Raw genomic sequence first — 24,176 nt, forward strand, 5'->3', positions numbered from 1 at the left:
ACTCCACCGCAGTGGAAGCTGATACATGACTAACATACAGCTCAATACAATAAGGTGTGAGGGACACCACATTTACTGACTGTATAACTGTTAGTCACAAAATCCAACGTACCTCAGGAAGTGTGCTGACGAGCGTGAGACCTCACCCCCTCCTCTTTCACAGACCGTGCATCAAACCTGGACATTCTCAGCGTCCGCTGCTGATGAGATGGCTCCCAAGACGACGATCTCACCCGTCTGGTCACAAGGTCGAGTCTCTGGCAAATACACACTGTGCACTCCAGTCTTAAATGCCAACATGCTCCAATCCATCCAGATGCACCTCAGCTGTGAGTCCTGACGAGTCGCAGGTGATCAGGGTGAGGTCCTGACAGCCTCAGCAACACAGCCACTCAGTCCCAAATGCACGCCACCTGGGAGGAAAACAAACAGACAAACAAACCGGCAGCCAGGCCCCCCCCAGCCATATAACACTCTACAGACATCTTCCCAACTGAACTATCCCAGTATGTGATGATTTGATCTCTTTCTGTGAGGATTTGACCTTTTTCTGTTTGTCTCGTGAGTCTTAGGCTGTGCGTGGCTGACCTACTTGCCTCTTTCACCTGCAGTCAATCATCTATTGAAGTGCAGTTTAACTGACCGGTTCATTCATACACTCCCTGTTTGTGCAAATCCTGTGCCACCTGTGCTCAGCCTCACCACTTGCTCTGCCCACACATGATACGCTTTGGATGTGTTGAACAGATCCCTAGCTTTTGGATGCTGACTCTGCCCTTTTGTTAAATAAAATCACTTATTTCACCTAGTTGGTGTGTAGTTTCTGCATTTTGACGTCCAATTTCTTCATCTGCATAACACCATAAGCGTCACATCTATGCAAAGAAAGGTATTATGGGCATAGAAAGCTGAGATTCACTGTCATGCCAATGTGGAAAACTTTTAAATCTAAACAACAGGATATGCAGCCTCTCCTGTCAAAGTATCCTCCAAATTCCGCTTTACACTGTCCTAAATGGTTTGACATGTGCAGTCAATTTCTGCTGTTATATGCAAGTCACATATGTATAAAGGAAATTCAAGGTCACTGGCTGACAGATGTGAACTGAGTGCCACAAGTACAAACAAATGCACAGTTTTGGTTTTTCAGAAATATTAGACTGTTACCTTTTATGCAGGGAATTCCATTTCAAGTCATTGTGTATTGTATCTTTTCATGGACATTAGCTGTTAGCACTTAAGCCAAAACAAAAACAACTTTTTTGTTTTGTTTTTCAAAATAAGAGCATTCGCACAGCTCCCAAAAATAGATGTATTACTGCTTTCTGTTGCAGGACAATACACATTATGTAGGGGATGGAGAAGGTCATTTGGAGCCCCACTGCCAGAGAACACAAAGGCTGATGTCACTTGAAGAAGGTCATTTATTTTAGTACTGAGGTGTGATCTAGGTCACAGTACCACCCAGGTTCCAGTCTAAAAACACCCATGCAAGAGGGAAGTGTCTAAGCAGAAGGAACATCAGAAACACTATTAAATACCAACTAAACTCACACTGCGTTTTTTAAATTATTTTTTATACCTATACCAACAAAGTTGGGCAGACGTTATGTTTTCACTCGATTTTTTTGTTTGTTTGTTTGTCTGTTTGTGAACAGCCTGTAACCCACAATTTTTCATATGTCATTACAAAAATTTTACAGAGGATTCATATCCTGAAAAGCATGAATGGATTAAATTTTCAAAGTCAAAGTTATGAAAAATCTTGGAAAATTGGAATGAACGAATTTTCAAAAATTCTGTGCGGCTTCAAGTTTGATAAAAAAAAGTGATGCAGGAGAGAATAACTCAACTGTTCTAGACTAATATGACCACAGTGAACAACTTCGGATATGTGCCAAAATCTCTATCCACTACTCCTTTTTTTGTCCCAAGTGTTACTTCAAATACAGCTGTATTTCCTAAACTGCAGCAGTTACAGATTTTCCGAGGTACTCAAAATGTTCAGAACGACCAATATACATGTTTGGGAGGGTCATAGAAAAGTGTAAAAATTCTATTTTGATATTTTAAGAGAAAATAGCTCAAATAAATGGGTCAACTTATTTCCATACATCATAAGAAAATGAACATTTGCCAAATATAATGAGATTTTATTTTCAGTCATACTGTTTTCATTGGAATATTGATTTAAAGTGAAAAACACAAAACAAAACTTTTCTTAGCAGACAGCAGTATCTAGCGATCTTAAACATTTTAAAGATTATCAGGGAAATTTCACAGCAGCCACATTACTTTTTCTTTTTCAAACACATAAACACAAAACAATCTTAAAATTAGAATAAATTAAAAATATCAAAATTAGAACTTTTACACTCTTCTATGACCCTTCCAAACATGTACTAGGCATTCCGAACCTATTGAGTACCTTGAATACAGCTGTCCCAGACTATAATAGGGTTCTAAAAAGGAATAGTTTGCACCGTGTCATGCTTAGTTATCATGTTACAGGGTAACATATGTCACATGTCATAGAATCCAATGGACGTTGACATTGTTTGACCTTTACTTTGGAGACCAAACATTCAGAACAGTCAAAACTATTCCATTTATTAATCATATTACCTCAACCACTAATTTGCACCACTTGGAGCAACTTAAACTTTTCACCCCTGTACAAACTGAAATTGACCTTTGTCACCATTCTTGCTGTTTTTACCCCATAACTCCATAACATTCAGTCGTAGATAGTTCAAACTATACCTTTTGGGAATTGTTATGATCAGACAAATAATGTGGCATAGTTGTCAATATGACTGGAGCATTTTTAAATTTTGACCCCTGTGTAATTCCTCAGTTGGTACCTACCTGGCAGCCTATTGACAATTCAAGTGGCCATTCAGTTTTTTCAAGAGTATTGTATTTGTGCCGAATTTGGTGCTTGTATCACCATTTGAAGGATTGTTTCAGTTATCTGCTGCACTAATCTGGTCTAGCACAAAGGGTCCAAGCCTGTGAGATTGGACTGACACGCCCAGAGTTTGGTTGGTCTAACTGTTTAGGCCCACTGATGTAATCCAACAATTCAAGCCTTAGATCCCCAGCTTGCCTTGCCGAGGAGCATATCAAGTATCATCTCTGAAGGCTGACATCCAGAGATATGCCTGCCTGTGTGGGAATTTGCAGGAAATTAGAAAATCTGAGAAGCCATCTTGAGTTACAGAAAGACAAATGAAGCTCAAACTAACATTAGAACAAGCCAAAAAAGCTAGTTAAAGTTTGAGAAATCTAAAGGCAGCTGACTAAAGTCAGAAAAAGCTAATGGATGCAAGTTAAAATCAAAGAAACCTTATGGAAGTTAAAGTCAGGGAAAACTATTTACAACTTCAGGCAGCTTCAATTTTAGTGAAATAACGGTGCTATGTTCTGATCAAAGTAAGAGTCTGCCTTTTTTCTACTTATTACAGAGCAGAGCGATACACAAAAAGCTTTAATATGCTAAAATGAAGGCAGAAGACAGCCACAAACAGCAGGATTCTACTTAGAGAACAAAGACAAACTCATGGTGGTGAAGCACTTCAGCGACGTTCAGCAAAATAAGATCTCTGTCATACAAACACGAAGTACAAATGTAATGTTCAAAATTGTTCTCAGATCGTTGGAGCCTTCAAAGCGCCGGTTGTGGTGCTGCACTAATTCAGTCTATAAGTCTTTATCGCTGAACTCAAAGTGCTTTCACATGGGGGAGAAAATGCAATGCCCAGCTGGATATGTGAAAGAAACTTTCTACAAAAAGCGTCAGTGTTTCAAATCGGGGATTCCCATGAAGCTATTGGTAACATCATCAACCGCAGAAAGGACACAAAGAGTCGATACTGATATTTGCAGAACAGCTACTCATCTCATTTCACAAGAATTTGTATCTTGCAACATCTGAAAAATATTTGATGACAATACATCCAGTTTAGTCTGAAACTCGTGTCCACATAAGGTCTGACATCACTTAGTCAAGGGTGGATCCAGAAATTTTTGGTGAGGGGACTGATTCATCGCATTTGGGTAATCTGTTCATTCATGGAATGACAGTGTAATATTGTCACTGATATTAAAATAATAAGCAGCACATTGCCTGTGGGGATCTATGGACTCTAGATTGGGTACTGTTTATAAAAGAGGTAGCTGAGATTTTTCAAGGGTGGTAATAAATTGTGCAAAGTTTCTATAATGAGTTGGAATGATGTGAGTCCAGAATGTTTTTAGAACCTTAGACCTCAATCCTTTCTTTTCCTTTTAATTATGTTTTTTTTTTTTTAAAGTTAATTTACTGTAATTGTCAAGGAACATGGATGTAAGGCTCAGAAAGAGGATGGACACAAATGCAGACTTACAGATACAGGGATAGGAGTAGACAAAAGGTTTTATCTTGCAATCAAGCAGTGGTTTGACACACAGTTTGACAGTCAGTGATGCGGAGGTGACAGACAGGCGTGAGGCAGAGGCATGGTCCAAAAAACGAGCAAGGATCAAAGCACAGACAGGCAAAGTTCAAAAGGCAGTGACAAGAGCAAGGTCCAAAAAACAAAGCAATGTCAAAGACGTCTAGGCAAACAGAACTTAGATAAATGTGGATCAATTAATTACAATTTAATCAGCTTATAAAACACCAAATCACAACAAAAGCCGTCTCAAGGCACCTCACACAGAACAGTTCAACATAAAAATTAAAAAAAAAAAAAAAAAAAAAATACATAATTAAAAACAGAAGTAAAATAATAAAACAGATAAGAATAAAAATTATTCATAAGAAAGAGAATAAAAATAGGTTTTAAATAGGTGATGAATAGGTGAAATAGGTGATATGTTCACACATATCACACCCATTTTGGCATCCATATAATGACACCCATTATAAAGCGAGTAATTGAGTTTAACAGCAGAAATCCTAAAATCAGTGAAGGTAAAAGCTAAATGTGCTCCTCTGATTCCTTTGATCCTTTTTTGCTTGGGTTTCCTGGACAGATTGCTAATTTTGTTTATCCAAGCATGTTAAAAACACCACTCATTTACACGTGACTTTTACTGTACTTGTGTTTTCCCTTATGTTTAATCAAGTGCTTTTGCTTCTTATCTCAGCTTACAGTTCTTAATACAGTTTAGCAAACAGTAAAGGTTGTTGTTCAAGGTTATCGTGAAGGAACAGCCTGGTAGCTCAACAACTGGCCATTACCAGTCCAAAGTTCAGTATAAATTGGATGGATTGTGTCAGGAAGGGTTGTGAGTGTACAACCTGTGCCATATCAAATATGCAGATCAAAAATATGATACCGGATTGGTTGAGGCCCATGTTATCAATGACCATGACAGGTATTGTTAGTCAGCAGGGTACTAGTGGGAAGTGTGAAGCTGTTAGATGACAAGGAAGAAATGTGGAGGTGAAAGTCAAAACTTTGTCAACACAGAGAACTGGCTGAAATGGTGGGAGGGCAAATGTAGACGTAAGGCCCTTTTACACAGCAGGAACCTGTGGGTCATTTTAGGCTGTCTGTCACCTTTACGCATATCTTCACCATCGGGATTGTCCCTGAAAAATGATTTTTCTGAACCTTTTTCTGGGCAAGACAATGCCCTACTTTCGCATATGTAGGTCTGAGCGGCCCTGAAATGCCGTTGGGAGGCGCACAAAGCTGACTGATTGAACTCATGCATGCCAAGATAGGAAAACGCAACAAGCACCATTTGTGAAAGTAAAAACAAGCAGAAGAACAGTGATGGACAGAAAAAGCAACACAAACCTCCGCCAACACCAGTTTCCAATTCTACACATTTTTCCTTTTGAAAAAATTTTCAAGGTCAAAGTCCTGTTAGAAGTGGTTTTCATAAGCTAAAATATAACCCAAAATATAGATCAAAAGGGCTTTTCAATGTTAAAAAGAATCAAATATCTCCTAAATCCACAATATGGATCCGATGCAGATCAAAGTTCTTCTATTCATTGAGAGTGCCAGTTTGCATCTCATTGTCAGAAATGAGAGTGATTGAGGTACTTTTGATTGAGATTTAATGCAAAATGTACATCAAATGGGCTTTTCAATATAAATTCAAATGTCCACAAAATCCACAACCTGAATCAGATCTGGATCAAACTTTGCCAGGTGATAGTGAGTGTCAGTCTGCACCTCACTTTCAAATATGAGAGTATTTGGGGCATGTTTGATTAAGATATAATGTAAAATATACATTAAATTGGGTTTTTCAAATATAAATTTAAATGGCCACAAAATCTGCAATCTGGATCAGATCCAGATCCACCTTTATCAGTCGATAAAGGATTTCATCCTACATAATGCTATCAAATATGAAAGGAATTTGATCTTTTTGACAGAGTTATGATTTTTTGAAAATTCATTCAATGTTAAAGAGAGGGATTTTTTTTTAATTTTCCAAGAACTTTCCTGACTTTGCCCTTTGACCTAAGGCCGTGAAAATTGCCTACTGGGATATTAATCTTCAGTAAAAATTTCAGAACGATATATGAAAAATTGTGGGTTCCAGGCTGATCACAAACAAACAGACAAACAAACAAACGGGTGATGGCGTAACCTTGTGTGCTAGGTACGCTATGTAACAAGGAGATACAGGTGTTGCTAGCTTTTTCCTCAACAGATGAGGTCTGGTGAGTATTCAAGTCCTCAATTCAATTCATATTCTTTATATAGCGGCAAATCACAACAAAGCTGCCTCAAGGCGCTTTACACAATTAGATCTAACCTTACCAATCCCTAAAGCAAGCACGCAAGCAATTTGAAAGTGTAATTTCAGGTGCAACTAATGACAGTAAAATGTAATAGAAAACATGTCCTCTAATTTTTAAGTAAACATGTACAGAACTAAACAAATTGGGGCCATCACATAACATTTACAATCCTGTTATTTGACAGTTTTGTATATGGCTTACAAAACACAAAGCTGAAAAACAGAATTATATTAAATACAGTTCTTAGAATCTACCAATAACCAGTCATTTAGAAAATTAATGAATACATTTACAAATAAATCAATACAATCATTTGTTCATGCTTAACTACACCAAAAGAACAATGCCTTTGGGGGGATTAAAATTGTTACCAAAAGCTTCATAGAATAGACATGGTGGTAAATGTTGGACACAACTGTTAGAAAACAATTAAGCTAACAAATGATAAAAATCAAACAACTCCGTTTGAACAGGCACCTCCAGAGTCCTCCCAGGGAATGATTTACCTGGCCATATCAGTGCATCTGGACACTCCGGGATACCATCACAAAGAGAATGCCAAGAGCAATATTAAAAAAAAAATAAGCAGGATTACAAGTGTATGAAGGACCACAACCCAAAAAGTAGTTGGGACCGCAAAGCTAATAAGTGGTACCACTTACGAAATGCTGTTTTGGGCCACATCGTACAGTAGTAGCACAGGGAGAAAAGTCTTCCTGCTCACTCCAGACATAGACACTAAAGTGGAGGACACACCAACAGAGCCAGGTCAGCATTTAAAGAAATGCCCATATTGTAGGAATTAGCAGTTTAGCTTTTTTTCTAAATGCATTACACAATTCTAGACTATTCCCAAATATTGCAGATGCAATGAGGGAGACAGCAAGGAAGGCACTGGGTGAAACAGCTGGATGGAGGAAGGAAGACAGAGACTAGGTGGTGGAATGAAAAAGTACAGAAAAGTATCAGGAGGAAGAAGATGTAGAAAAAGAATTTGGATAGTCAGCGAGCTGAAGAATGTCGATAGGACTAAAGGCAGGTGTAGTGAAAAGGAACAGAGAGCTAAACGCTATGGAAATGATGTATGATGAACTGCAGCTGAAGTTGGATACTAAGGAAGGAGAAAATGAGTTGTACCAGTTGGCCAGAAAGAGAAATAGTGCTGGAAAAGATGTGCTGTGACTTAAGATGATGAAAGATGCAGATGGAAATGTGCTGACAAGCGAAGAGAGTACATTATGTTGAAAAAGTTTAAACAGTTCTTTGTTGAGGTGAAGAACAAAGGATAACAAAAGAGGCTGGATGTTGTGGACAGAGTAAATTAGAAAGTGCAATAAATTAGTCAGGATGAAGTGAGGACAGGTATGAAGAGGGTGAAAAAGCGGTTGGTCCAGATGAAGTTCAGTGGAAGCAATGTTTATGACAGAAGGCAGTGAAGTTTAAAACCACACTGTTAAGCAAAATACTGGAAATCACGGACTGGTTAACAAAATCCTGAGGATCCCGGGGTAACACTGGAATAGCTTTGTGACAAGCAATAGTTAACTTAGGGAGAGGTGTACTACTTGTACTTTCAATGAACCCATCTACGACATTAAGACCATGTGATGAGTAAATAAGTAAGTAAATAAGGTTTATTTATATATCACTTATTATGGATTTTAAAAATTTGCAAAGTGCTTCACAAAAAATACATATAAAAAATATCAAACTATATAAAACACAATAAATCAAGTCTAACTGAACATGTATCTGTGTAAACATGTCTTCAGCTGCTTTTTAAAAGAGTCAGCAGAGTCTGTGCAGAATAAAGGCAGAGGGAATGCATTCCAGAGACTTGGTGCTAATGTGGTGCACGTCATTGAACATGGTACAGGTGCCTCAGTGCTGAGAGGCCCAGCAACTGGAAAATTCCAGTGACTGAAATGTTTCAAATCTGCAGTGATTTGAATCTTTGAGTCAGTAATCTTACTGACAAAAGATTACTTTTACTGAGGGGTATTTTGCAAGACAATCTTGGATATACAGTGGGGCAAAAAAGTATTTAGTCAGTCCCTGATTGTGCAAGTTCTACTTAGAAAGATGAGAGAGGTCTATAATTTTCAACATAGGTACACTTCAATTATGAGAGGCAAAATTAGAAAAAAAATCCAGAAAATTACACTGTAGGGTTTTTTAAGAATTTACTTGTAAATTATGGTGGAAAATAAGTATTTGGTCACCCACAAACAAGCAAGATTTCTGGCTCTCACAGACCTGTAAATTCTTCTTTAAGAAGTCCTCCACCTGTTACCTGTATTAATGGCAACAGTTTGAACTTGTTATGTGTATAAAAGACACCTGTCCACAACCTCAAACAGTCAGACTCCAAACTCAACCACGGCCAAGACCAAAGAGCTGTCGAAGGACACCAGGAAGAAAATTGTAGATGTGCACCAGGCTGGGAAGAGTGAATCTACAATAGTCAAGCAGGTTAGTGTGAATAAATCAACTGTGGGAGCAATTGTAAGAAAATGGAAGACATACAAGACCATTGATAATCTCCCTCAATCTGGGGCTTCACGCAAGATGTCATCCCATGGGGTCAAAAGGATCATGAGAACGGTGAACAAAAATCCCAGAACTACACGGAGGGACCTGATGAATGACCTGCAGAGAACTGGGACCAAAGTAACAAAGGCTACACACTACTTAGAGAGGGACTCAAATCATGCAGTGCCAGGCGTGTCCCCCTACTTAAGCCAGTACATGTCCAGGCCCGTCTGAAGTTTGCCAGAGAGCATATGGATGATCCAGAAGAGGACTGGGAGAATATGTGGTCAGATGAAACCAAAATAGAACATTTTGGTAAAAACTCAACTCGTCGTATTTGGAGGAAGAAGAATGCTGATTTGCATTCCAAGAACACCACATCTACTGTGAAGCATGGGGGTGGAAACATCAAGCTTTGGCGCTGTTTTTCTGCAAAGGGGACAGGACGACTGATCTGTGTTAAGGGAAGAATGAACGGGGCCATGTATCATGAGATTTTAAGACAAAACCTCCTTGCATCAGTGAGAGCATTGAAGATGCAACGTGGCTGGGTCTTCCAGCATGACAATGATCCCAAACACACTGCTCAGGCAATGAAGGAGTGGCTCCGTAAAAAGCATTTCAAGGTCCTGGAGTTGCCAAGCCAGTCTCCAGACCTCAACCCCATAGAAAATTTGTTGAGGGAGTTGAAAGTCCATGTTGCCCAGCAACAGCCCCAAAACATCACTGCTCTAGAGGAGATCTGCATGGAGGAATGGGCCAAAATACCAGCTACAGTGTGTGCAAACCTGGTGAAGACTTACAGGAAACGTTTTACCTCTGTCATTGCCAACAAAGATTATGTTACAAAGTATTGAGTTGAACTTTTGTTAATGACCAAATACTTATTATCCACCATAATTTAAAAATAAATTCTTTAAAAATCCTACAATGTGATTTCCTGGATTTTTTTTTCTCATTTTGTCTCTCACAGTTGAAGTGTACCTATGATGAAAATTACAGACCTCTCTCATCTTTATAAGTAGGAGAACTTGCACAATCAGGGACTGACTGAATACTTTTTTACCCGATTGTACTTATTTAAAAAGTAACACTATGAACCTGTTCCCTGTTTCTGCATTTAAGACAATGTAATGCCAAACCTTCCATTCACAGAAAAGATTTTTCCCCAGTGAGCTATCTGATTGCAGTGAGCTGAGTGGAGGTGTGTCTGGATTTCTGCCACTGATTCAGTACTGGTTGTATCATTTTACATCTTTCGTCAACAGCACACTACTTATTTTTTTCCTTACAAAGTGTCATCAGTAAAAGCTTTAACCGATGTCTCACAGCTGTGAATTCTCAGTGGAGCTCCACATATCTTACAAACATAACTCTGCCCAAATTTGAACAATAATTTGATTTGTCAGTGTAAGTAAACACACGTTACTTGTCTTGTCATTAGCTATGTTCATATTTAATTTGGCAGTTGATGGGGCATCAGACTAGAATTTAATCAGTGTTGCAATTCAAATAGTACTGGGAGCATTGAATAATGGCTTGATGTTTTTTTCTGTCATCTAACAGAAGAATATACAGTATCTCTGGTTTTGGGCTGACGCAAACTGCTCTTACTAAAAATACATACTGATACATAACGTTTGCACACAATGACAGTTTCAACTGCCACAATGGAGGTGAAATATCACAGTCATGGATAAACCCATCCATCCATCCATCATCCATCCATCCATCCATTTTCTTCCACTTTATCCGGAGTTGGGTCGCGGGTGCAGCAGCTCAAGCAAAGCCGCCCAGATCTCCCGATCCACACACACCTCCCCCAGCTCCTCCGGGGGAACCCCAAGGTGTTCCCAAGCCAGCCGAGAGATTTAGTCCCTCCAGCATGTCCTGGGTCTTCCCCGGGGCCTCCTCCCAATGGGACGTGCCCAGAAAACCTCTCCAGCGAGGCGTCCAGGGGGCATCCGGAAAAGATGCCCGAGCCACCTCAACTGACTCCTTTCGACGTGGAGGAGCAGCGGCTCGACTCCGAGCTCATCCCGACTGACCGAGCTCCTCACCCTATCTCTAAGGGAGTGCCCAGCCACCCTGCGGAGGAAACTTATCTCGGCTGCTTGTACTAGCAATCTCGTTCTTTCAGTCATGAGCCAAATCTCATGACCATAGGTGAGGATCGGAACGTAGATTGATCGGTAAATCGAGAGCTTTGCCCCCCTACTCAGCTCTCTCTTCACTACGACGGTCCGATACAGCGACCGCATCACTGCAGATGCTGCACGGATCCGTCTATCGATCTCACGATCCATCCGTCCCTCACTCGTGAACAAGACCCTGAGATACTTAAACTCCTCCACTTGAGGCAAGGACACTCCACCGACCTGAAGAGGGCAAAGCACCTTTTTCCAGTCGAGAACCATGGCCTCGGATTTGGAGGTGCTGATTTTCACCCTGGACGCTTCACACTCGGCTGCAAACCGCCCCAGTGCATGCTGAAGGTCCTGATTTGACGAAGCCAACAGAACCACATCGTCCGCAAACAGCAGAGACGAGATGCTGTGGTTCCCAAACCAGACCCCCTCTACACCCTGGCTGTGCCTAGAAATTCTGTCCATAAAAATAATGAACAGAACCGGTGACAAAGGGCAGTGACAGGTGGTTTTGTCTGGAGACAAATGCAGGACTCAGGTAGGCAGTTAGGGTTTGAGCAAAACTTTAGTGAGATGAAGAGCACAGGTCGGTACATGGAGAGACAGTCCAAAAACACAGCAAAAGTACCATAGACATCAGGCTTAAACAAGGTCAGAGTGAACAGGCTGGAGGTCGGTAATACGCAAAAGCAGGCAGGACAATAGACACAGGAATCGGAGGCGGGAATGAAAGCACAGGGTGCATCAATCTGGCGAAGAAGCAGAGCAACATGAGCAATATACATATCTTCCGATAATGAGAGGCAAAGAGACAGGTGTGCGCAGAAGGCACCTGAAAGAGGGCGTGGCCAGGGCAAGAAAGAGATAAAGAGAGAGGGAGACAGAGAGACACGCCCACATCCCAGAGAGCCAGAAAACCCAACACAGGGAAAAAGTCAATAATTAAAATTAAAAGAAAAGAAAACAACCAATCAGATAAAAACTAATCAAAACCCCACAGCAGATAAACTCATGAGCTGACAGGACCCCCCCCCCCCCCCCCCCCGCCACAGCCGGCCCCAGATGGCCCAAGAGAAGCAGGGTGACCGGGATGAAAGGCCCGGACAGACCGGGGTCCAGAATAAAGCGGGAGGGAACCCACGACCGCTCCTCGGGGCCATAACCATCCCAATCAACCAGGTACTGAAAACCGTGCCCACAGCGCCGAGAAGCCAGGAGCCGACGCACAGAGAACACCGGGCCACCATCCACACACCGGGCGGCTGGCGGGGGACCGGCAGGAGGACACAAAACATTGGACCGGACAGGTTTGATATTGCTACATGAAACGTGGGATGGACCCGCATGGACCAGGGAAGACGAAGATGGACAGAAACGGGATTTACGAACTTGGAAACAGAAAATGGGCTGACAAATCTCGGAGCTAGTTTAGTGGGCACACCCCTAAGGGTAAGGTGACGCGTCGAGAGCCATACCTTCTGACCCGAGATGTAAGAAGGGGCAGGGGACCGTCTCCGATCCGTGGAGGCCTTATAGGACACCGCGGAACGTAGCAAAACCGCCCGCGCCCGATCCCAGGCCTTACGTCAACAAAGGATAAGACTTAGTGCTGACGGAACAGAGGAGTCGCGATCAGCTGAGGGGAACAAGGCGGGCTGGTGACCAAATACTACATGAAAAGGGGAGTAACCGGTGGACACTGAGGGCAAACAGTTATGGGCAAGCTCAATCCAGGGGAGCTGGTCAGACCAGGATGTGGGGTGCCATGAGGTGAGCAACCGAAGCCCCTTTTCTAATTCTTGGTTAAGCTGTTCCACCAGCCCATTGGCCTGTGGATGGTAGCCCGAGGTAAGGCTGGACGAAACCCCAAGCAGCTGGCAAAACTCCCTCCAAAAATGGGACACGAATTGCAGCCCCCGGTCCAACACAATGTCTTGTGGCAACCCGTGCAACCTAAAAATCTGTTTCAGCATTATCTCAGCAGTTTCCTTAGCAGATGGTAGCTTTCTCAAAGGAATGAAGTGGACCATCTTAGAGAGACAATCCACCACCGTCAGGACAGCCGTACAACCCTTAGAGGGAGGAAACCCGGTTACAAAGTCCATCGCTATATGCGTCCATGGTCGAGTCGGGACTGATAATGGCAGTAATGTGCCTGCTGGCGGGCGATTGGAAGATTTGTGTATGGCACATTGCTGACAAGCGGACACATACTCAGTGACATCTCTAAATAACCCTGGCCACCAAAACCTTTGTTTAACTATGAACACAGTTTTCTTGACCCCTGGGTGACAGAGCATCTGGCTCTCATGCCACCACCAGATGGTTTCCCCCCTGAGTGTGGGGGGAACGTATAGTTTTCCCCATGGACATCCTGCGGGAACAGGCGCCTCTCCTACTGCAGACTTTATTTTGGATTCAATGTCCCAGGTTAGCGCAGCTACGAAACATGATGAGGGTAAAATTGATTCTGGCTCTGTGGTAGCTTCAGCTGGATCCCCCTGTCGGGATAGCGCATCGGGTTTCCCGTTTTTAGAGCCCGGCTGATAGGACAAGGTGAATTGAAACCTACTGAAAAAGATTGCCCAACGGGCCTGTCGGGAGTTCAGTCGTTTGGCAGAGCGCAAATATTCAAGGTTTTTGTGGACGGTATAAACTATGGAAGCTGTGCCCCCTCTAGCCAGTGCCGCCACTCCTCCAAGGCCACTTTTACCACTAACAGTTCGCGGTCACCAATGCCATAGTTTCGCTCAGCTGGGGACAGCTTCTTTGACAGAAAGGTGCATGGATGCAGCCTGTTGTCGGATGGACTCCGCTGGGACAGGACTGCACCCATGTCTACATTGGAGGAATCGACTTCGACCACAACCTGCCATGCGGGGTCAGAGAGGTGAAGCACGGGGGCTGTGGTAAAATGATCTTTTAGGACTCTGAACGCCTCGTCACACTCCGGCATCCAGGAGAACGGGCAGAGGGACGAGGTGACTGCATGTAAAGGAGCTGCGATGGTGCTAAAACCCCGAATGAATTTGCAATAGAAATTGGCAAAACCTAAAAATCACTGCACCTCCTTGCGAGATACGGGGACTGCCCACTTGCGCACCACCGCTATTTTTGCAGGATCCATCTTAATTTCTCCAGCCGAAATTACAAAACCTAAAAAGGAAATAGTGGATCTGTGGAATTCACACTTTTCGGCTTTCACAAAAAAACATTTTGCAGCAGTGTTTGAAGGACCTGACAGACATTACGGGTGTGGGTTACCTGATCTGGGGAAAAAATGAGAATATCGTCCAAGTAGACGAAGACAAATTTGTTCAGGAATTCACGTAGTACATCATTGGCCAGGTTTTGGAAGACGGCGGGTGCGTTCGTGAGTCCAAACGGCATTACGAGATATTCATAATGTCCGGAGGGTGTATTGAAAGCTGTTTTCCATTCGTCTCCTTGTTTAATTCTAACTAGATGATAAGCATTTCGCAAGTCGAGCTTGGAAAAGACCGTGGCACCCTCCAATAACTCGAATGCAGAGGAGATTAGCGGTAGTGGATAGCGGTTCTTTATGGTAATATCATTAAGGCCACGGTAATCGATGCAGGGGCGGAGTGTTTTATCCTTCTTTTCGACGAAAAAGAAAGCCGCCCCTGCAGGTGATGACGAAGAATGGATTAATCCAGCTACTAAAGATTCCTGAATGTACTCATTCATTGCGCGACGTTCTGGGGCTGAAAGGGAAAAAAGTTTTCCATGAGGCGGAGTTGCTCCTGGCAGTAGCTCAATCACACAATCATATTCACGATGTGGTGGTAACGATTTCGCTCTGGCCTTACTAAAAACGGGTGTAAGGTCATGATAACATTCTGGGACTCCTGCAAGGTCGGGATTAACCTCTAGCGGAGTGCATTCGGGAGCAAGAATACGTACATTAGTACATGACGGACTCCATGATATAATTTCACATTTCGCCCAATCAAAGTTGGGACCATGACGTTGCAACCAGGAGTGCCCCAGTATGAGCGGGTGAGTCATATTTTCCATTATGTGGAAACTGATTAATTCTTCATGTCTGTGTGAGATTAACATTTTAACTTGCTGAGTGCGGTGAGTAATTTGTCCTAAAATGTGACCATCCACTGCACGTACCACCAATGGCCGTGTGATTCTATACATCTTTAGCTGAAGGGACCTGGCAAGAGAGAGCAAAATTAGATTGGCATTTGATCCTGAATCAACAAAAGCCGAGACAGTAACTGAGGCATGATCAGACATTAATTTGGCCAGGATCATATTTTGACTTGACACAGAAATGGAACTTAGACTCACCCGCAATTCTGTTTTTGGCCGCATGGTGGCGCCCCTGGCTTGACAATGGGATATGACATGTCCAGACTGTCCACAGTAAAAACAGAGGCCGTCCTCTTGCCGGCGCTGTAGTTCTGCAGATGACAGGTGCATGCGTCCCAACTGCATGGGCTCCTCTGAGCTGAAGGGTGGAAGGTTGGCAGGAGTGGAGGCAGAGGGACGGCTTGGGTGTGTGTCAATCCGCTGAACTGGATAGCGGATCCCTCGGCGCGGACGGTCCTGAAGGCGACTGTCAGTGCAGATTGCCAGCGCAATTAATTCATCGAGCTCATCCGGCAAGTCGACCGCTACCAGCTGATCCTGTATCTCAGCTGACAAACCCTGGAAAAAGATGTCGATGAGGGCCGCCGGGTTCCATTCACTTTTTGCAGCAAGAATGCGGAAATCAATGGCGTAATCGGTGACCCGGCAGCTGCCCGGCTTCAGTCTCATGAGTGCGCGCGCTGCCTCGCGCCCAGGAGCCGTATGCTGGAACACTTGCTCAAGTGCGGTGGTGAATGCTGGAAGTGAAACACAGGCTGGAGACTGACATGCCCACTTGGCAGTAGCCCAGGCTGCCGCGCGACCGGAGCGGTGAGTGATCATGTACACTATCTTGGTTCTGTCGGTTGGGAACATGGATGCCATTAGTTTGAAGTGGAGCTCACATTGTGTGATGAATGGTTTGACATCTCCGGTGTTGCCGGAGAAGCATTCTGGACGTGACAGCTGATTGCATGCGACAGGCACTGGTGCTGGTATCACGGGCGCCTGTCTCCGACGAAGCCTGAGAATCGAACCGTGACAGCAGCTGACTCATCTGTGCATTGACAGAGGACATAAAATCGTTCTGACGTTTGGCGAGTTTGGAGATGCCGGAGCTCAGTGATGCAAGCTTCTTCCTGCTGTGCAAGCTGCTTGCTGTGGAACCGAACTGCCTGCTGGAAGGGATCTGAGTCTGCTGCCTCCATTACTGGCCAGATTGATCTGACAGGTGGTTTTGTCTGGAGACAAATGCAGCACTCAGGTAGGCAGTTAGGGTTTGAGCAAAACTTTAGTGAGATGAAGAGCACAGGTTGGTACACGGAGAGACAGTCCAAAAAACACAGCAAAAGTACCATAGACGTCAGGCTTAAATAAGGTCAGAGTGAACAGGCTGGAGGTCGGTAATACGCAAAAGCAGGCAGGACAATGGACACAGGAATCGGAGGCAGGAATGAAGGCACAGTGCGCATCAATCTGGCGAAGAAGCAGAGCAACATGAGCTATATATATATATATATATTCCGATAATGAGAGGCAAAGAGACAGGTGTGCGCAGAAGGCACCTGAAAGAGGGCATGGCCAGGGCGAGAAAGAGATAAAGAGAGAGGGAGACAGAGACACACCCCCATATCCCAGAGAGCCAGAAAACCCAACACAGGGAAAAAGTCAACCAAGAACATAATTAAAAGCAAGAAAACAACCAATCAGATAAAAACTAATCAAAACCCCGCAGTAGATAAACTCATGACCTGACAGGCAGCCCTGGCGGAGGCCAACATGCACTGGAAACAGGTTTGACTTACTACCGGCAACGCGAACCAAGCTCCTGCTGTGGTCGTACAGGGACCGGATAGCCCTTAGCAAAGGACCCCGGACCCCGTACTCCCGGAGCACTCCCCACAGGGTGCCCCGAGGGACACGGTCGAACGCCTTCTCCAAATCCACAAAACACATGTGGACTGGTTGGGCAAACTCCCATGAACTCTCGAGCACCCGATGGAGCGTGTAGAGCTGGTCCAGTGTGCCGCAACCAGGACAAAAACCACACTGCTCCTCCTGAATCCAAGGTTCGACCATCGGTCGAATTCTCCTCTCCAGTACTCTGGAATAGACCTCACCGGGGAGGCTGAGGAGTGTGATCCCCCTATAGTTGGAACACACCCTCTGGTCCCCCTTCTTAAACAGAGGGACCACCACCCCGGTCTGCCAATCCTGAGGCACTGTCCCCGATCGCCACACGATGTTGCAGAGGCATGTCAGCCAAGACAGTCCCACAACATCCAGAGACTTAAGGTACTCAGGACGGATTTCATCCACTCCAGGAGCCTTGCCACCGAGGAGCTTTCTAACCACCTCCGTGACTTTGTCCTGGGTAATAGATGAGTCTGCCTCTGCGTCCCCAGTCTCTGCTTCCTCTTCGGAAGACGTGACGATGGGATTGAGGAGATCCTCGAAGTACTCCTTCCACCGCCCAACAACATCCCCAGTCAGGGTCAACAGCTCCCCACCCGCACCATAAACAGTGCTGGTGGAGAGCTGCTTCCGCCTCCTGAGGTGTCGGACGGTTTGCCAGAATCTCTTCGAGGCCGACCGATAGTCCTCCTCCATAGCCTCCCCAAACTCCTCCCAGACCCGAGTTTTTGCCTCTGCAACCGCACGGGCTGCGGCATGCTTGGCCTGCCGGTACCTGTCAGCTGCCTCTGGGGTCCCACCTACCAACAAAGATAAGTAGGACTCCTTCTTCAGCTTGACGGCATCCCTTACTTCCGGTGTCCACCACCGGGTTTGGGGATTGCCACCGCGACAGGCACCAGAGACCTTGCTACCACAGCTACGAGTGGACGCATCGACAATAGAGGTGGAGAACATGGTCCACTCGGACTCCATGGCTCCAACCTCCCCCGGGATCTGTGAGAAGCTCTCCCGGAGGTGGGAGTTGAAGACCTCCCTGACAGAGGGTTCCCCCAGTCATTCCCAGCAGACCCTCACAATACGTTTGGGCCTGCCAGGTCTGACCGGCTTCCTCCCCTCCCAGCGGATCCAACTCACCACCAGGTGGTGATCGGTCGACAGCTCTGCCCCTCTCTTCACTCGAGTGTCCGAGACACGTGGCCAAAGGTCAGATGACGACTACAAAGTCGATCATCGACCTCCGGCTCAGGGTGTCCTCGTGCCACGTGCACTTATGGACACCCTTGTGCTCGAACATGGTGTTCATGATGGACAAACTGTGACTAGCACAGAAGTCCAACAACTGAACACCACTCGGGTTCAGATCGGGGAGGCCGTGCTTCCCGATCATCCCCCTCCAGGTCTCACTGTCGCTGCCCACGTGGGCGTTGAAATCCCCCAAGAGAACATGGGTAAACCATTAATGCCAAAAACAAAAGAACATGTAGATCAGAAGTAAAACACAAAATCATGACCCATGACGCCCAAACACACCCTCAATATGTAGTACAGTGACAGAAGTACTGAGTTAATATTATTTCATGGAAGGAAAACCATAATATGTTAATTATGTATAGGCGAGTTGTTTCCTGAAAATGTAACATTCCATGAAATACTGTATGTGCGTGTCATGCAAACTAAGTATGTTCATCACATGAGACTTTTAAAATGCATACAAAATATTTAAGTGATCAATCTTGAAGTGGTCTGGAAGCAGAGATTGACATATTAAAAGTGAAGAACCCTCGGCGTCTCGTCACTTTGCTGTGGAGTGTGAACCCGGGCGAGTCTAAAATCAAACAAGTGGACTGCTGATAAGTTCATCAGCCGCTGGGCAGGATTTCCACGCACGCTGCTTTATTTACACTGGGTGGAAACCAAGATAAGATGGGAGGAATTTATACAAACATGAGAAGATCACTGCAGGAACTGACTGTGCTGAGGCCAAACTTTTCATGATTATTTATTTATTTATTTATTTTTGTCTGTTTGTTTTTAATTATAGTTTGAATTGCAGTTTCAGTCTCCGGCTCCTTCTGCTGAATTTCATTGGCAATGTAATGTGAGAGGTGATACAACTTGTATGTTTTTCTGTATTAACAATAGTAATATTACTTTTTTAACCCCCTATTTGTTTGTGTGTGTACATATACATACACACACACACACACACACACACACACACACACACACACACACACACACACACACACACACACACACACACACACACACACACACACACACACACAGTAGTGTTCAGAATCCAGTAGTGTTCAGAATAATAATAGTGCTATGTGACTAAAAAGATTAATCCAGGTTTGAGTATATTTCTTATTGTTACATGGGAAACAAGGTGTTGGGAAAGTGTAAGTACACGGACCCACAACAGGGGGCGCAAATGAACAGACAATGGAATAGGTCAAATAACACACTTTACTGTTGTGAAAATGCACAACAAGAACAACAGATTACAATAATGGACAAAGTCAAATTCACACAGGTGTCGTGTGGGCAGGCTCGAAGATAGGAGACGCCTCTCCAAAGTAGAACCGGAACCACACGGTTTCCTCCGCCACCAGACCCCGGGAATACTGGAGCCGCCAAGTCCCGAACTCCCAGGTGGCCACTGCCTCCGCGTGTCGGACCTGGTACTGCTGGCGAGGAACAAAGGACAATTAAAGGAGGGCGCGTTCGCACCCAGGAATCCGAACGGCAGGTAAGTTACCTCCACCTCTCGTTGGAAAATACTCTCAGAGCAATGCACAAAAGTCACAAAGATCACTGTTAAACAGTCAGCTGAGCACGTTACCTTCTCGGTAGAAACGATATCTCGGCAAAGAGGTGGAGACGTCGTCCTGCTGATATACTCCTGCCGATCAGATGATTGGTAACAGCTGTTGCAGGTAGTAATGCGTGACAGCTGTCACCCTGGCTGCTCCTGTGAGGCGGCTGCGCCCTCTGGTGCCTGGAGCCCGCACTCCAGACAGGGCGCCCTCTGGTGGTGGGCCAGCAGTACCTCCTCTTCTGGCGGCCCACACAACACAAGGTACCAGTAGATTCAGTAGATTCTCACAAATCCAACAAGACCAAGCATTCATGATATGCACACTCTTAAGGCTATGAAACTGGGCTACTAGTAAAAAAAGTAGAAAAGAGCGTTTTCACAATAACAGTAGCATCTGCTGTTGATGCTACAAACTCAAAACTATTATGTTCAAACTGCTTTTTTAGCAATCCTGTGAATCACTAAACTAGTATTTAGTTGTATAACCACAGTTTTTCATGATTTCTTCACATCTGCGAGGCATTAATTTTGTTGGTTTGGAACCAAGATTTTGCTCATTTACTAGTGTGCTTGGGGTCATTGTCCTCTTCAGCATAAGGCAACATGACCTCGTCAAGTATTTTGACATATCCAAACTGATCCATGATACCTGGTAGGAAATGGCGGAATGATTTGGGCTTTTTTTCCATCCAAATTTTTTCAGAAACTGTTAGAGACTGGCAGCTGGAAACCATTAGAAAAATTTATCTGGCTTTCGGTGAAAATGTTACAGGCTTGGTAAAGAATAAGGAGTGTTACTGTCGCTGTAAGGATGGCCCCCAGCGTCTGTGGGGCACGCCGCGTTCCGAAGCCGCCATCAACAGGCTGAACGACCATTTCATTTCTAAATGGATGGCTGTCTGGATCCGTGACCATCATGTCCCATTTCTCTGGTTATCACAAGAGCTGGACATCAACCATTTTCCAGCAGATTTCACTTTTAACAAGAGATTTTGTCATGGAAAGCCTAGCCACTGGAGCGAGACAAATCCACCTCTGTTTTGGTCTCACAGGACAGCTTTGAGATGGCGTTCAGACAGCTGTCGGTGGTTTTTCCATCGAGTGATTATCCGAGAAATTGTGGATGTGCCTGGACATGCCAGAACATGTCCTGTGAGGCTTCATCACGGCGTTGCTGTGCACCATGCGGCACCGCCATGACGTGCGAAGCCTCTGCTCCTCTTTCCCTGACAAAAACTCCTGTTACAGTGGAATGTGCCATTCATTTCCAAACGCTGTGTTTTATCTGGGACGTCGTCTGACTAGCACAGGAATTGTGAAAAGACGTGGACATCAGCACTTTTTCGGCACATTGAGACAGACGTGCGGAGGAATTCCGCGCGTCGCGGCGGTGCCGCATGGCGCACAGCAACGCCGTGATGAAGCCTAATGTACCCAATGTATCTGTGTCAGTCCGAGTCCGATAATTATCACATATTACAACAAAAATAAAAAACAAGAACCATATAATTATCATCAACTCCATTTAATAACAACTCATTTACTCACTACACCAATGACGTTCATTCAACACTTGTGCTAATAATAACACAGTAGGTCTTGATCTGTATAATCATCAAAATCATTAAAGAATAATGATACACATGAAACATGTAGAATGAATAATGTAGGTAAATCATGTAGCTATGTAAATTATGGAATGTTCTTATGTCACTCTATCAAGTCATGAGGGTCCTCCCCACTAACTTCTTGATGTCTCACAACTTCAGTTTGAGACTCAAGGTGTAGAATTCTCCTTGCTAGGGAGGCTAAGACTCTCTCACCTTGATCAGACATCTTGGTTGAATGAAATGATCTGGATCCTGTATCAGGATCCTGCACTTGTCACCAGGGTAACACAAAATGGGGGTGTGTCATTGGTGGGGCTGAGAACTGGGGGCTCCTGATTGGATGAAAAGCAGGGCAGTACAAAGCCTGGCATTTTCAATGTCTTTTTTTTTTTTTGTATTGTCTGTTTTAAGATTTGTATCGCGCTGATTTTATTGCCACAGTTTCCAGGGCAGTAAAATTAATAAGAAAAGTGTATGATTTATCAGCACAATTTTTTCTTGTGTCTCATGAGGGCTGTGTCGCGGCTCGTCTTTAGTCTTCTCAGGATGTCGTCTTTTAGATAACACAAACTAATTGCAAGTGATATGCTAGAAAATGACACAACACTTTAGAATAATTCAGCCTTAAGCAAGATAAAATGCACAGAGTTTTTAAGTTTATTTAAGCCTTCGACACAAAGCTTAGACAAACCGAGTCCTCTAGAGAGACTGAATATGACAACCGCGCTCGTCTATTTATTGGAGACCCGCGGGCATCGCTCCTCCTTCGACTTTTTTTATTTATTTCATTCCCAAGACATGGTTTTCTATTGGAAGCGTCCTCTAGTGAACCCTAAGCAGGTGTTAGGCCATTATTTCAATGTGACAAATGCTCCCATTAAAACATGAAGGATTTACAACTGATTTTTTTAAAAGACCTTCAGCCACAGGTGCAGCTGGCCTGAGGCCCCCTCCGCACGTGGCCTCAGCCACACGTGCAGCTGGCCTGAGGCCCCTGCACGTGGCCTGCGGGAAAGCACCTAAAAGGCCTTGGAAAGCCCCTGACAGACTAAATGACTAATAGAGCCCCTTTTTTTGGGGTTGAACACCTGCTAGTTCAACCAGAGGACATACAGTTCGGATCAGGACACTTGATAGTTCATCACAGTTCAAATATGGACCTAAAAATTCTTCTACAGTCCCTCCTCTGGGACTCGAAAGAGTCCCATTACATCAACTATACTCTTGGGTTGTTTACTGACAAGACATCCTCATTTGTGCATTGCAATAAAAAAGAAAAACACATCACTCGACTTACTGATAACTCTGGTGCGGATATGAATATCAGTGATACGTCACACGGTAAATATATTGAAGTGCAGGTGAACCTACATACTAAGGCACAAGGTGATCAATTAGCTGGATTATATCAACACAAGGTGACATTCAAACATTGAGTTTTGGTGTAATTCAAGGCACTTAAAATGGCCACATAAAACAAGTTACATCAACCTCTTAATCATGGCAAAGTAAAGGCTTCACATTGACATCAGTGCAACCAATCATCTTCTGGCATCTATTGACTCACTCAACCAGAGGCTCCAACCCATTATACTTGGTTCTACATATTATTTTGTTAAAGCGTCACACATTTATTATTTAAATGCATCAAATAACCCCTACGTTACCACTATTTAGTCAACCAATCAAGTAACTATTCTAAGGTTAGCGCAGCTATGTCTAGTTAAATGATAAACACAATAAATGGTTTCCCTTCATGTCCGTCCTTAAGTCATTTGCCTTAGTCAATCGTATAATGGTTTTCATTATAGGCCATTTCTCAACATTCTCCACTTTGTTTTTCTTCTTTTTCAGCTTGTTTTCTAATGCCTGTTTTGGCCAGACACCAAATTTAGGCAATGCATGTCTCTTGAGGCATGCTATAATTTAAGAAAAAAGGGGTCCCTATGGTGCATCTTTACTACTAAATCTACAAACACGCCGTGTAAGGGTCCCCTTTTTATAACTTTGCAATGTGATATCTATGTGTATGCATTTAGCTTTATCTGTGTTACGCAGATGATGGTAAGGACAGACATTTACCCAACCTGCGTTACTAACATATATCCTTCTTTGTTTTATTTACACTCAGATTTCTGAAACCAGTCCGCAATTCAAACTCAAGAACCAAGATCATAGTCCGTGTTCAGTGCCATTACGTCAGTCCGCGCTCCTCAGCATTTACTCAGCATCTGAAGTTTTGGGAGAAGTTGGGAACATGGGGAGGTTGGCCTTTCAGGGGTAGTGGG

At 44.0% G+C, this 24,176-nt stretch overlaps 1 long non-coding RNA gene across 1 annotated transcript; it reads right to left on the minus strand.

Annotated features, from left to right (window-relative positions):
• Positions 1-2,485: 2,485 nt before the first annotated feature.
• LOC117524713 lies at positions 2,486-21,267 on the minus strand. Its single transcript, XR_004564836.1, has 3 exons — positions 21,256-21,267; positions 18,802-18,803; positions 2,486-2,646 (listed from the first exon to the last, which is right to left on the minus strand). It is a non-coding gene; the product is annotated as an uncharacterized LOC117524713 (long non-coding RNA).
• Positions 21,268-24,176: the final 2,909 nt, after the last annotated feature.

Source organism: Thalassophryne amazonica, chromosome 14 (genome assembly GCF_902500255.1).
Source record: "Thalassophryne amazonica chromosome 14, fThaAma1.1, whole genome shotgun sequence".
NCBI classification, from domain to species: domain Eukaryota; kingdom Metazoa; phylum Chordata; class Actinopteri; order Batrachoidiformes; family Batrachoididae; genus Thalassophryne; species Thalassophryne amazonica.